Source organism: Pan troglodytes, chromosome 13 (genome assembly GCF_028858775.2).
Source record: "Pan troglodytes isolate AG18354 chromosome 13, NHGRI_mPanTro3-v2.0_pri, whole genome shotgun sequence".
Taxonomy (NCBI): domain Eukaryota; kingdom Metazoa; phylum Chordata; class Mammalia; order Primates; family Hominidae; genus Pan; species Pan troglodytes.
In genome coordinates this window covers 125,897,027-125,910,182 of record NC_072411.2, presented here as the reverse complement: position 1 = coordinate 125,910,182, position 13,156 = coordinate 125,897,027, and positions in this window count along the sequence as shown.

The window sequence follows — 13,156 nt, the reverse complement described above, 5'->3', positions numbered from 1 at the left end:
TAGCAGCAAGTACTTTACATAAAAACTCTTCAAAATACATTTCCCTCGTACATTTCATTTTGTTGTTGTTGTGTGACTATTTGAAGATAATATGTCTCCTGATGTCTTCCGTACATTGGAAAAGGAAAGGCTCAGTGGTACTTTTTTTTTTTGCCTCCCCCAGAATTGGCATTATCTTCTTCATCTCTTGTCATTGTCTCAGGCTCCATTTCTTGAAAAACTGTGATGTTCTTATGTTGGTTGTTTGACCACTTCCGGTGCCTACTTCTTCGCATCTATAGTTTGTGATCCTGGGTCTCAAGAACTTGTTAGCATCTACCATAGCCATGCACTGGACTTCAGTGATTTTTAAAAACATGATTTTTGCCCTCTTCCTGCATAATTCCTCTTTTGAAATTTTTTGCTTACCACTTGGTAGAGTTGTGTTCATCCCATCAATATTCAAATTTATTGTTTGTTCTTCCAATGCCTGGAAATGTAGTCAAGTCTTCCTTTGCTAATTAGAAGTTGGATTGCATCTCTCTTTCAAAGCCACTCAACTTTCTGTTTAAGAAAATACAACTCCATTCCCACAACAGATATAGCCAAGAACTCTGAGTCAATCTTGACCAGTTGTAGAGTAACCGGCATGAAAGGCTGTTGATGTTATTCAAAGGCTATAGAAAAATTAGTTAGATGTTTTTTCCAAGTTGTGCTCTTTTCTCCCATGGGTCTCTGAATTATCTGCATGTACTTGAATGAGAGGGAGAAGAGGTGTTCACTTTTCTTTGAAGACTTTTACTTTCTTGGTTCCATATACAATTAAGGCTGTCACATTTTTAACAGATGATGCACCAACAGATGAGGTGGGCTTCTCCAGTTGCTCAAGGGGCCATATCTTGTGTAACATAAGCAAGTTGTGACCTCAGGAAAAATACTTAATCTTCTTTGTCTCAATTTCCTTATCAGTAATATGAGGAATAATAATGGTACCTATCTCATATGATCATTGAACCCAAAACAACCACGTCTATCTAAAAAATCCTGATTCTTCTACGGGATTTGCTCACACTGTCCTGAAAATATTAGAGAATTTGTCTTTTAAGGTCATCTTATTAAGCTGTAGTTCTTTGGAAAGAGCGGTTAGATCATGTTGGATTATCTTGTATTAAAATAGATATGCCCCTATTCCTAACCAGCTTGTTTGAAACAATAATAAAATAATAACAACAATAATAAAAGCTTATAAAATGACTGTTTGGAATAATATTGAGTCATGGTAATTTTCTTCAGGAGAGTAACTAGAACATTTAATCAATCCCAGAATAGATTTTTTTATTAAAATGGTTGGAAGGAGCATTTTATGTTTGAGCATAGAAGACACTTAACAGATGTATAAAGAACTAAAGAGAAGCCTTCATGGAGAATTACTGGCTTCACTGCTCATTGTAGAGAACTTGTTGGATGAGAGTCTAGCTAGCCCAGGGCTGTATACCTATTAATTACTCAGCATGGGTGGATTACATGATGGATCCGTATTTGGGTTTTTTTGTTTTGTTTTGTTTTGAGACAGAGTTTTGCTCTTGTTGCCCATGCTGGAGTGCAACGGCATGATCCCACCTCACTGCAACCTTGGCCTCCTGGTTCAAGGAATTCTCCTGCCTCAGCCTCCTGAGTAGCTGGGATTACAGGCATGTACCACCACGTCTGGCTAATTTTGTATTTTTTTGTAGAGATGGGGTTTCACTATGTTGGTCAGGCTGGTCTTGAACTCCTGACCTCAGGTGATCCACCCTCCTTGGCTTCCCAAAGTGCTGGGATTACAGGTGTGAGCCACTGTGCCCAGCATGTATTTGGGTCTTATACCAGCCATACAAAGGGTTTCTGAGATGACTCTCATTTATGTCTAGGAAACCCTGTACACTTCTTCATTTGCATTTTTAAAAGTTCTTTTTAAATTTATTTTTTATTTCAATAGGTTTTTAGGGAGAAGGTGGTGTTTAGTTACATGAATAATTTCTTTAGTGGTGATTTCTGAGATTTTGGTGCACCCATCACCTGAGCAGTGTACACTGTACACAATATGTAGTCTTTTATCCCTCACCCCCTCCCACTCTTTCCCCTGAGTCCCCAAAGTCCAATATATTATTCTTATGACTTTGCATCCTCATAGCTTAGCTCCCACTTATGAGTGAGAACATATGATGTTTGGATTTCCATCCCTGAGTTACTTTGCTTAGAAAAATAGTCTCCAATTCCATTGAGGTTGCTGCAAATGCCATTATTTTGTTCCTTTTTTATAGCTGAGTAGTATTCCATCGTGTGCGCACACGTGTGTGTGTGTGTGTGTGTATATACCACAATTTATTTATCCACTTGTCAATTGATGGGCATTTGGGCTGGTTCCATATTTTTGCAATTGAAAATTGTGCTGCTATAAACATGTATGTGCAAGTATCCCTTTCATATAATGACTTCTTTTCTTCTGGGTAGATACCTGCTAGTGAGATTGCTGGATCAAATGGTAGATCTACTTTTAGTTATTTAAGGAATATCCACACTGTTTTCCATAGTGGTTGTACTAGTTTACATTCCCACCAACAGTGTAAAAGTGTTCCCTTTACACCACATCCACACGAACATCTATTATTTTTTGATTATGGATATTCTTGCAGGAGTAAGGTGGTATCTATTGCATTATGGTTTTGATTTGCATTTCCCTGATCATTAGTGATTTTGAGCATTTTTCCATGTGCTTGTTGGCCATTAGTATATCTTCTTTTGAGAATTGTCTATTCATGTCGTTAGCCCACTTTTTGATGGGATTGTTTGCTTTTTTCTTGCTGGTTTGTTTGAGTTCTTTGTAGATTCTGTATATTAGTCCTTTGCCATATCTGTAGATTGTGAAGATTTTCTCCTACTCTGTAGGTTGTCTGTTAACTCTGCTGATTATTTATTTTGGTCTGCAGAAGCTTTTTACTTTAATTAGGTCCCATCTACTTATCTTTGTTTCTGTTGCATTTGCTTTTGGGTTCTTGGTCATGAAGTCTTTGCCTAAGCCAGTGTCTAGAAGGGGTTTTTCAATGTTATCTTACAGAATTTTTATGGTTTCAGGTGTTAGATTTAAGTCTTTGATCCATCTTGAGTTGATTTTTGTATAAAGTGAGAGATGAGGATCCAGTTTCATTCTCCTACATGTGGCTTGCCAATTATACCAGCACCATTTGTTGAATAGGGTGTCCTTTCCCCACATTATGTTTTTGTTTGCTTTGTCAAAGATCAGTTGGCTGCAAGTATTTGGTTTTATTTCTGGGTTCTCTATTCTATTCCATTGGTCAATGTACCTATTTTTATACCAGTACCATGCTGTTTTAGAGACTATGGCCTTATGGTATAGTTTGAAATCCGGTAATTTGATGCCTTCAGATTTGTTCTTTTTGCTTAGTCTTGCTTTGGCCATGCAAGCTCTTTTTTGGTTCCATATAAATTTTAGGATTGTTTTTTCTAGTTCTGTGAAGAATGATGGTGGTATTTTGATGGGAATTGCATTGAATTTGTAGATTGCTTTTAGCAGTATGATCATTTTCACAATATTGATTCCACTCACCCATGAGCACGAGAGGTGTTTTCATTAGTTTGTGTCCTCTGTGATTTCTTTCAGCAGTGTTTTTTAGTTTTCCTTGTAGAGGTCTTTCACTTCCTTGGTTAGGTGTATTCCTAAGTATTTTATTTTATTTTTGCAGCTATTGTAAAAGGGGTTGAGTTCTTGATTTGATTCTCAGCTTGGTTGCTGTTGTTGTGTAGCAGAGCTACCTATTTGTGTACATTAATTTTGTATCTGAAGCTTTGTTGACCTCATTTACCAGTTCTAGAAGCGTTTTGGAGGGGTATTCAGGGTTTTCTAGGTAAATGATCATAACATTAGCAAACATCAACAGTTTGACTTCTTCTTTACCAATTTGGATGCCCTTTATTTCTTTCTCTTGTCTGATTGCTCTGGCTAGGACTTCCAGTATAATGTTGAATAGAAATAGTGAAAGTGAGCATCCTCGTCTGGTTCCAGTTCTTAGGGGGAATGCTTTCAAGTTTTCCCCATTCAGTATAATGTTGGCTGCTGGTTTGTCATAGATGGCTTTTATTACTTTAAGATATGTCCCTTTATGCTGATTTTGCTGAGGGTTTTAATCATAAAGCCATGCTGGGTTTTGTCAAATGTTTTTTCTGCATCTATTGAGATGACCGTTTTTAATTTGGTTTATGTGGTGTATCACATTTATTGACTTATTATATGTTAAACCATCCCTGCATCCCTGGTATAAAACCCACTTGATCATGGTGGATTATATTTTTGATATGCTGTTGGATTCAGTTCACTAGTATTTTGTTGAAGATTTTTTTCATCTATGTTCATCAGGGATATTGTTTTTTTTTTTTTTTTTTCTTAATGTCCTTTCCTGGTTTTGGTAATAGGGTGATACTGACTTCATAGAATGACTTAGGGAGAATTTCCTCTTTCTCTGTCTTGCAGAATAGTATCAATAGGATTGATATCAATTCTTCTTTGAATGTCTGATAGAATTCAGCTGTGAATTCATCTCGTCCTGGAGTTTTATTTTTGTTGTTGTTGGCAATTTTTTTTTTTTTGTTTGATGGAGTTTCGCTCTTGTTGCCCAAGCTGGAGTGCAATGGTGGATCTCAGCTCACTGCAACCCCTGCCTCCTGGGTTCAAGCATTTCTCCTGCCACAGCCTCTGCAGTAGCTGGGATTACAGGTGCCCGCCACCACGCCCAGCTAATTTTTTTTTGTATTTTTACTAGAGACTGGGTTTCACTGTGTTGGCCAGGCTGGTCTCGAATTCCTGGCCTCAGGTGATCCACCTGTCTCAGCCTCCCAAAATGTTGGGATTATAGGCGTGAGCCACCATGCCCAGCTGGTAATTTTTTTATTATCATTTTAATCTCACTGCCTGTTATTGGTCTGTTCAGAAATTCTATATCTTCTTGGTTTAATCAAGGAGGGCTGTGTATTTCAAGGCAAACCACCTTCTCTAGGTTTTCTAATTTATGCATATAAAGGTGCCTATTGGAGCCTTGAATGATCTTTTATATTTCTGTGGTATCAGTTGTAATATCTCCCATTTTATTTCTAATTGAGCTTATTTGGATCTTCTTTCTTCTTTTCTTGGTCAATCTCACTAATGGTCTATCAACTTTTTTTTTTGAGGTGGGGTCTCACTATGTTGTCCAGGCTGATCATGAACTCCTGGGCTCAAGCTGTCCTCCTGTCTTGGCCTCCCAAAGTGCTGGGATTACAGGTGTGAGCCACCATGCCAGGCCCTCGTCTATCAATTTTATTTATCTTTTCAAATAACCAGCTTTTTGTTTCATTTATCTTTTGTATTTTTTTGTTTGTTTGTCTCAGTTTCATTTAGTTCTGCTCTAGTCTTCCGTATTTATTTTCTTCTGCTGGCTTTGGGTTTGAATTGTTCTTGTTTCTCCGGTTTTGTAAGGTGTGACCTCAGATTGTCTATTTGTGCTCTTTCAGACTTTTTGATGTAGGCATTTAATGCTATGAACTCTCCTCTTAGCATTGCTTTTGGTGTATCCAAGAGGTTTTGACAGGTTGCGTCACTATTATCACTCAGTTCAAAGAATTTTTTAATTTCCATCTTGATTTCATTGTAGACTCAACCATCATTCAGGAGCAGCTTATTTAATTTCCATGTATTTGCCTGGTTTTGAGGGTTCATTTTAGAGTTGATTTCTAATTTTATTCCACTGTGGTCTGAGAGAGTACTTGATATAATTTTGATTTTCTTAAATTTACTGAGACTTTTTTTGTGATCTATAATATGGTCTATCTTGGAGAATGTTCCATGTGCTGATGAACAGAATGTATATTCTGCAGTTGTTAGGTAGAATGTTCTGTAAATATCTGTTAAATCCATTTGTTTTTTTAATCATTTTATCCATTTGTACAGTTTAAGTCCATTGTTTCTTTGTTGACTTTCTGTCTTGATGACTTGTCTAGTGTTGTAAGTGGAGTATTAAAGTCCCCCACTATCACTGTGTTTCCATAAGACTTATGTCTTATGTCTAGTAGTAATTGTTTTATAAATTTGGGAGCTCCAGTGTTAGGTGCACATATATTTAGGATTGTGATATTTTCCTGTTGGACTAGTTTGTATTTTTTAACTGCTGTTACTTTAAAGTTTTTTCTGTCTGATAAAAGAATAGCTGCTCCTGCTCACTTTTGATGTCCATTTGCATGGAATATCTTTTTCTACTCCTTTACCTTAAGTTTATGTGAGTCCTTATGTGTTAGGTGAGTCTCCTGAAGACAGCAAAAACTTGGTTGGTGAATTCTTTTCCATTCTGCCATTCTGTATCTTTTAAGTGGACCATTTAGGCCATTTACATTCAACATTAGTATTCAGATGTGAGGTACTATTCTATTCATCATGCTATTTGTTGCCCAAATACCTAGTTCCTTTTTTTATCATTGTGTTATTGTTATGTAGGTCCCATGAGATTTACGCTTTAAGGAGGTTCTTTTGGTGTATTTCAAGGATTTATTTCAAGATTTAGAGCTCCTTTTAGCAGTCCTTGTAGTGCTAGCTTGGTAGCGGCAAATTCTCTTAGCATTTGTTTGTCTGGAAAGGACTGTGTCTTTCCTTCATTTATGAAGCTTAGTTTTGCTGGATACAAAATTTTTGGCTGATAATTGTTTTGTTTAGGGAGGATAAAAATAGGATCCTATTCCCTTCTATCTTGTAGGGTTTCTGCTTAGAAATCTACTGTTAATCTGATAGGTTTTCCTTTATAAGTTATCTGATGCTTTTGCCTCACAGCTCTTAAGATTCTTTCCTTTGTCTTGACTTTAGATAACCTGATGACTACGTGCCTAGGTGATGATCTTTTTGCAATGAATTTCTGAGGTGTTCTTTGAGCTTCTTGTATTTGAATGTCTATATCTCTACCAAGGCTGGTAGTTTTCCTCAATTATTCCCTCAAATATGTTTTTCAAACTTTTAGATTTTTCTTCTTCTTCAGGAACACCAAATATTTTTAGGTTTGGACATGTTTTCTCATTGCCCTGACCTTTGCTCATGCCCTTCTTATTGCCTGGAATCCTCCTTACCCCAGCCAAATCCACATTCTAAGTGGTGCCTACCTTTCAAGGCTTAGCTTCAATAGCACTTCTTCTATGTTTCGCTGCTGTTTTATGCCTCTTTTGGCCTTTTCACCTTACAGCATAATACCCATGTATGTAAGTACTTGTTTCACTAGGTTGTAAACTCCACACCTTGTGTATCTCTATTTCTGACTGGCTGGCCCAGGAATGAGGACATCACAATTACTTAGATAAAGTTATTAGGTGAAACGTCTCCCACCAATCTGCCTAAAACCCTCTCCAGTAAATTCAGATCTAAAGGGGCTTTTAGAGACAGTGGCTTTAATTAGAATAAGTCACCATGTTGTCTTAGATTCCCTGGGAAGGATGTCATAGTAATTCATTAGTACATCACGCGGGATTAGTCAGTCTGATTAAGCAATTCTTCATCTAGAAACATTTATCTGTAAGCCGTAATTTTTGGGGATTATAGACAGCAGGGGTTCTCAGAACAAGCTGATTATCAAAATCACCTGGGATGTTTTAAAAAAAATCTAACTTCCTGTAGGTTCTGATTTGGTAGGTTTATAAACAAAACCAGGAAACCATGTTTGTAAAAGCTTCCCTGGTGGCCAGGAAGGTGGCTCATACCTATAATCCCAGCACTTTTCCAAGCTAAGGCTGGAGGATCACTTGAGGTTGGAGTTTGAGACCAGCCTGGGCAATGTAGGGAGACCCCGTCTGTACACACACACACACACACACACACACACGCATACACATACAATTTTAAAAGCCTTCCCTGATGTTTCTAGTGCAGCCTGACTAAACAGATGCAATATAGTTTTTTCTTTTTTATTTATTTATTTTTTTGAGATGGAGTCTCATGCTGTAACCCAGGCTGGAGTGCAGTGGCATGATCCCGGCTCACTGCAATCTCTGCCTCCCGGGTTCAAGCGATTCTCCTGCCTCAGCTTCCTGAATAGCTGGGATTACAGGTACGCACCACCACGCCCAGATAATTTTGTATTTTTAGTAGAGACGGGGTTTCGCCATGTTAGCCAGGCTGGTCTCAAACTCCCGAACCCAGGTGATCCTCCCGCCTTGGCCTCCCAAAGTGCTGGGATTACAGGGGTGAGCTACCACACCTGGCCTCAGATGCAAGATTTGATGAAAGAAACTTCTGAGAAGTACACAGGTAGGACCAATATAAGAAACAGAGTATGTTAGGTGGGAGGGATGGAAAGGAGGCAGAAGGAAAACCAAAGAAAAGGTGAAAAGAAATCCACTCACCCATTGAATAATTACCCTGAATTGCCCAGCCTGGTGGGAGATGCTGGAAATTGCAAGGTGAAGAAAGACTTTGTCTTCGCTGCTGTTTCCCAGTGAGGAAGAGATCCAAGCCCTAGAAAGGGGAGGAGCACAGGGCGGTTTGACAGCACAAGGCAGGTCATCTCTGCAGTGTGTGTGCAGGGGGTGGGAGTGAGGAACCACAGCTAAGGTCATGAGATGCAAGGGGAGGTTTGAAGTAAGACTCGGCATGAGACAGGGTGTGGGGAAGGCGAAGAGTGGCAGGCCAGATGAGGGGGCCATAAAAAGCACCATACACTTGAGAAAGAAAACACTCTATAAAAGTTGGAAGGTGAGGGGAGGACATGGAGAGGGAAGGAAGGAAGGGGAGGTAAGAACTGCTCAGAGCAAGATGGAACAACGAACAGTCATTCAGGGTCACTGACTCTGCAGCAGTCATACAGGCAAGAGAGAATGGTCTGAACCAGAGTGGTGGCGTGATGATTGGATGTGTTTGGGGGGAGTCAGGAGGTAGATTGCAGAGTATTTGGAACTGGTCATAGAGAAGCGGGGCACAGGGATGCATCCTTTGCCTCTAGCTTGGACAGTCACATGGATGGGGTTGCCATTCTTACAGACAGGGAACTCAGAGAGAGGAACACGCTTGGCAAAGGGAGGAGGAATGATCCTTTTAATTATTAATTTCTTGAGTTTGAGTGGTCCATGTGACATCAAGGTGAGTTACTGAATATCCAGTTGGATAGAGGCTCCTGAATCTCGAAGGGATTTTGACCAAACAGGTTTGAAAGTCATTAGTATAATAAAATTATTAATAAAAATTAACATTTGAAGGCTTACTACATACAGGCATTAATTGCTTTATATTCATTATCTGTTTCCTCACAACAGTCCTGTGAGGCAGATATTATTATTCCTCAATACAGATGTGGAAATTGAGGCTTACAGAAATTAAGTCACTTGCCCAAGGTACATAGTTAGTGGTTAGTGGTAAAATCTGGGATTGAGCCCAGATGGTTTTATTCCACAGTGCACCCATTTCCCTGCCACCCAAACAATCACTGAAGGCATGGGAAAAACTTATATCTCTCAGGAAGTTTGCATGAATAATGAAAAGAGGGTACTGCACAGAGCTTGCGACCTTCCAATACTAAAAGAATGGGCAGAGGATAAAGAAAGAATCTGAGAAGCAGGAAGGAAGTGAAGGTGTGTGGTGTTGTAAAATACAAAAGTGGGCTGGGTGCAGTGGCTCACGCCTGTAATCCCAGCACTTTGGGAGGCCAAGGCGGGCAGATCATCTGAGGTTGGGAGTTCGAGACCACCCTGACCACCATGGAGAAACCCTGTCTCTACTAAAAATACAAAAAAATAGGAGGCGGAGGTTGAGGTGAGCTGAGATTGTGCTATTGCACTCCAGCAGCCTGGGCAACAAGAGCGAAACTCTGTCTCAGAAAAAAAAAAAAAAAAAAAAAAAAAATACAAAGGTAGTATTTCCCTGAGGAGAGGTGAACAATAACATGCCCAGTGCCTCTAAGAGGTTGTCTTAGTCCATTCAGCTGCTACGACAAAATACCTTAGACTGAGTAATTTATAAGCCACAGAATTTATTGCTCAGTTCCACAGGCTGGGAAGTCCAAGATCAAGGGGCCAGCAGATTTGGTGTCTGGTGAAGGCCTGTGCCTCCTAGATGGCCCCTTCTCTGTGTCCTCAAATGGCTGAAGGAGCAAACAAGCTCCCTCAGGCCTCTTTGATAAAAACATTAACCCCATTGGTGAGGTTGGAGGCCTGGTCACCTAATTGCTTCCCAAAGGCCACACCTCTGGTCTCATTGAGGATTGAAGTTTCAGCATATGGATCTTGGTGGGGGACACAGACATTCAGACCAGCCACAGAGTGAGCTTGGGTTAAGGGTGAGGGGGTCATTAGGAGCACTGTGAGGGTGCTTTTGTGAAAAGATGGGCATAGATGCCAGATTGCAATGGTTTAGGGTGTGAGTGGAAGCAAAGAAGAAGAGACAGGAAGTGGAGACTACTCTTTCAAGAAGTTTGCCTGTGAAGGGGAGAACAGAGATAGTGTGAGAGTTGGTAGGGATATGGAATAAAGGAGGGATTTATTCTTTAAAAAAAATTGCCTGGAGTTAAGCATGTTGATGGAATCCCATGCTGTTAGAATTAAACAGGCAGTGAATGAGAGATTGAAAATAGTGTATAGAGGGCACCTACTGACAGAAGGGCGCCAGAAAAGGGAGAAAGAATAGGGTCCGTATTAGAGGTAAATGGATTTACTGTGGATTTAGGATAAGAAACAGCTTTTCCATTGTGACTGGGAAGAAGGAGCAGGCTGGGTTCGAGTGGGTACATTTGTAGAGCTGCTTTAGAAAATCAATGGAGCTCTTGTCTGATATCACCCATTTTCCTTGTGAGGTGGGAGGTGAGACAATTTTCAGGGAGTGGATGTGAATGAAAGGAGATGAAGCAACACGGAAGTTTAAAACATCCCCTCTGGGGAACCGAGTAGGATACAGGACTAGGAGGTGATAAGGTCCTGTGTGTCAGACCGTCATTAGTGAGCACCCGTCACACATGCTCCAAGATTTTGCCAGCAGAGGCTGATGGCCAGCCTGGAGGAAAGGCAGATGGTTGGACTGAACTAGAATTGCATGATTGATTACTTACACCACACACCACTCTTGTCCCTTCCTCTCTCCTAATGGAACGCGGTTTTTGTTTAGTAACTACTCTTCTCAGATTAGACACCTACTTCAGGGGAGGATGGCCCTGATACTTATCAGTCTAAGCCAATCATGATGTTTCTTTTACCAGTGACTAATTTGGGCAAGAGCATGAGCATGTGATGTAATTCCAGGCAATGAGGGGGATTCCACAAAGAGGGAATTATTTTCTTACTTCTAAAAAATATTTAAGAAAGATATAGTTTGGCCAAGTGTGGTGGCTCATGCCTGTAATCACAGCAATTCAGGAGGCCGAGGTGGTTACATCACTTGAGGTCAGGAGTTCCAGACCAGCCTGGTCAACATAGTGAAACCTTGTCTTCACTAAAAATACAAAAAAAAAAAAAAATCAGCTGGGCATGGTTGCACACACCTGTAATCCTAGCTACTTGGGAGTCAGAGGCAGGAGAATCGCTTGAACCCAGGAGGTGGAGGTTGCAGTGAGCCAAGATCATGCCACTGCACTCCAGTCTGGGTGATAGAGGGAAACTCTTGTCTCAAAAAAAAAAAAAAAAAAAAAAGATGGTTTATTTTCTACCTTGGGAGGCTGTCCTGTCTGCAAGCAATGCTTGGTGAACTAGCCTAAAGACAAGGTGACACAGAAGGATTCAGGAATGAAAGGGAAGTCTGCCCTTGATAATATCATTGATTGACTCAGTGCCCTTCTTGTTACATGAGAAAATCTCCTTTCCTTACTGTTTATGCCTTTTGAGTCGATGTATCAACGTCCTCCGTGCTCTTTGTGCCACTATCTTTCCAATGTCCTCATCGAATGTGTCAATTCTACTTGAGGATATTGGCTGGCTCTTGCTTGCGGGGTGGATCCTGTGGTCTAAGTTGGAGAGGGAAGGAAATAGCCCAAGCTTGATGACAGGAGCCGGCTGGACCCTGCAGGAAAGCAGAGGACATTGGGTCTGGAGGTCACAAAGAAGTCAACGAAACAATGTCTTAGAAGCAGCTGAGTGAGAAAAATGAAAAGCCTGAAGAAAGGGGCCGACCTAAACTTATTCAGATGCTTCAGCATTTTCCTAATATTGTCATTTTTGTGGCTCCATGTGCTCTCTATTTCTGTGAGTATCCCTACCAAGGAATTAATATAGAATCCTGTCAGCAGAAGTGGGTGAGGCAAGAGTATCTTGTCACCTTCCATATGTTTTGGAAATAAAGAAGAAAAATGGTATATTCCAGAGAACATCTACGGGGAGATTTGCTTTTAATAGGGAGCTGCAAATAGTATTTTTTTTCTACCAGGCTCCATGCCAATTGGAGAAGGTGGCAATTAGCAAGTCACACTGTTGTCCACTCTTATGCATTTATAGCCCAAGCTTGATTCACAGGAGCTACAACACAGAATAGTTACTGTGAAGTGGAGCATTTTTATGTGGGGCATTTACTTTTAATGGAAAAATTTGTGCTATGACATTCATAGCATAACTGCCTGACTGCTCCTGCCTTCCCCATTTCTTTCACTGATGCCATTTTTATAACAGGTTGTTCTGGAAATAGGGCCCAATGTTTTATTCATACTTTATGTAAAATTAGGACTACTGAGTTCAGAGGGAAGTTGTGTTGCATTTCTGATGAGGGGCCTGTAATTGTTCCTTATGACATACAGCAAGTATTTGCATCTTCCCACTGCTGCTTGGCTGCCTGCTTCTAAGTGGCACATCTTACACTCTATTTCTTCCTCTAGAATTCTCTGATTTGTAAGATGCATAAATAGGACAAGTAATTTCCCATAGAAAAAAAAATTCACTACATTCTTTTTGAACAGTCTTGGAGTCTTCCTTGATTAATGTTGTGAAGACATTTTGACCTTCTTTTTAAATCACCTTTCATTTTTTATTCCTAGAAGATTCATTACTTAATTGTCCCAAACCCTCTACTATGGCAACTTACTCAGTGGCTTTTCCTGTGTCCTTGTCCTTCAGCAATTCAGTAATCTAGCAATAATGGAGCTCATGCAGTATTCATGTTAAGCTACTCTTGATTAAAAATTTCTTAATGAGTTATCCTTATGATCAT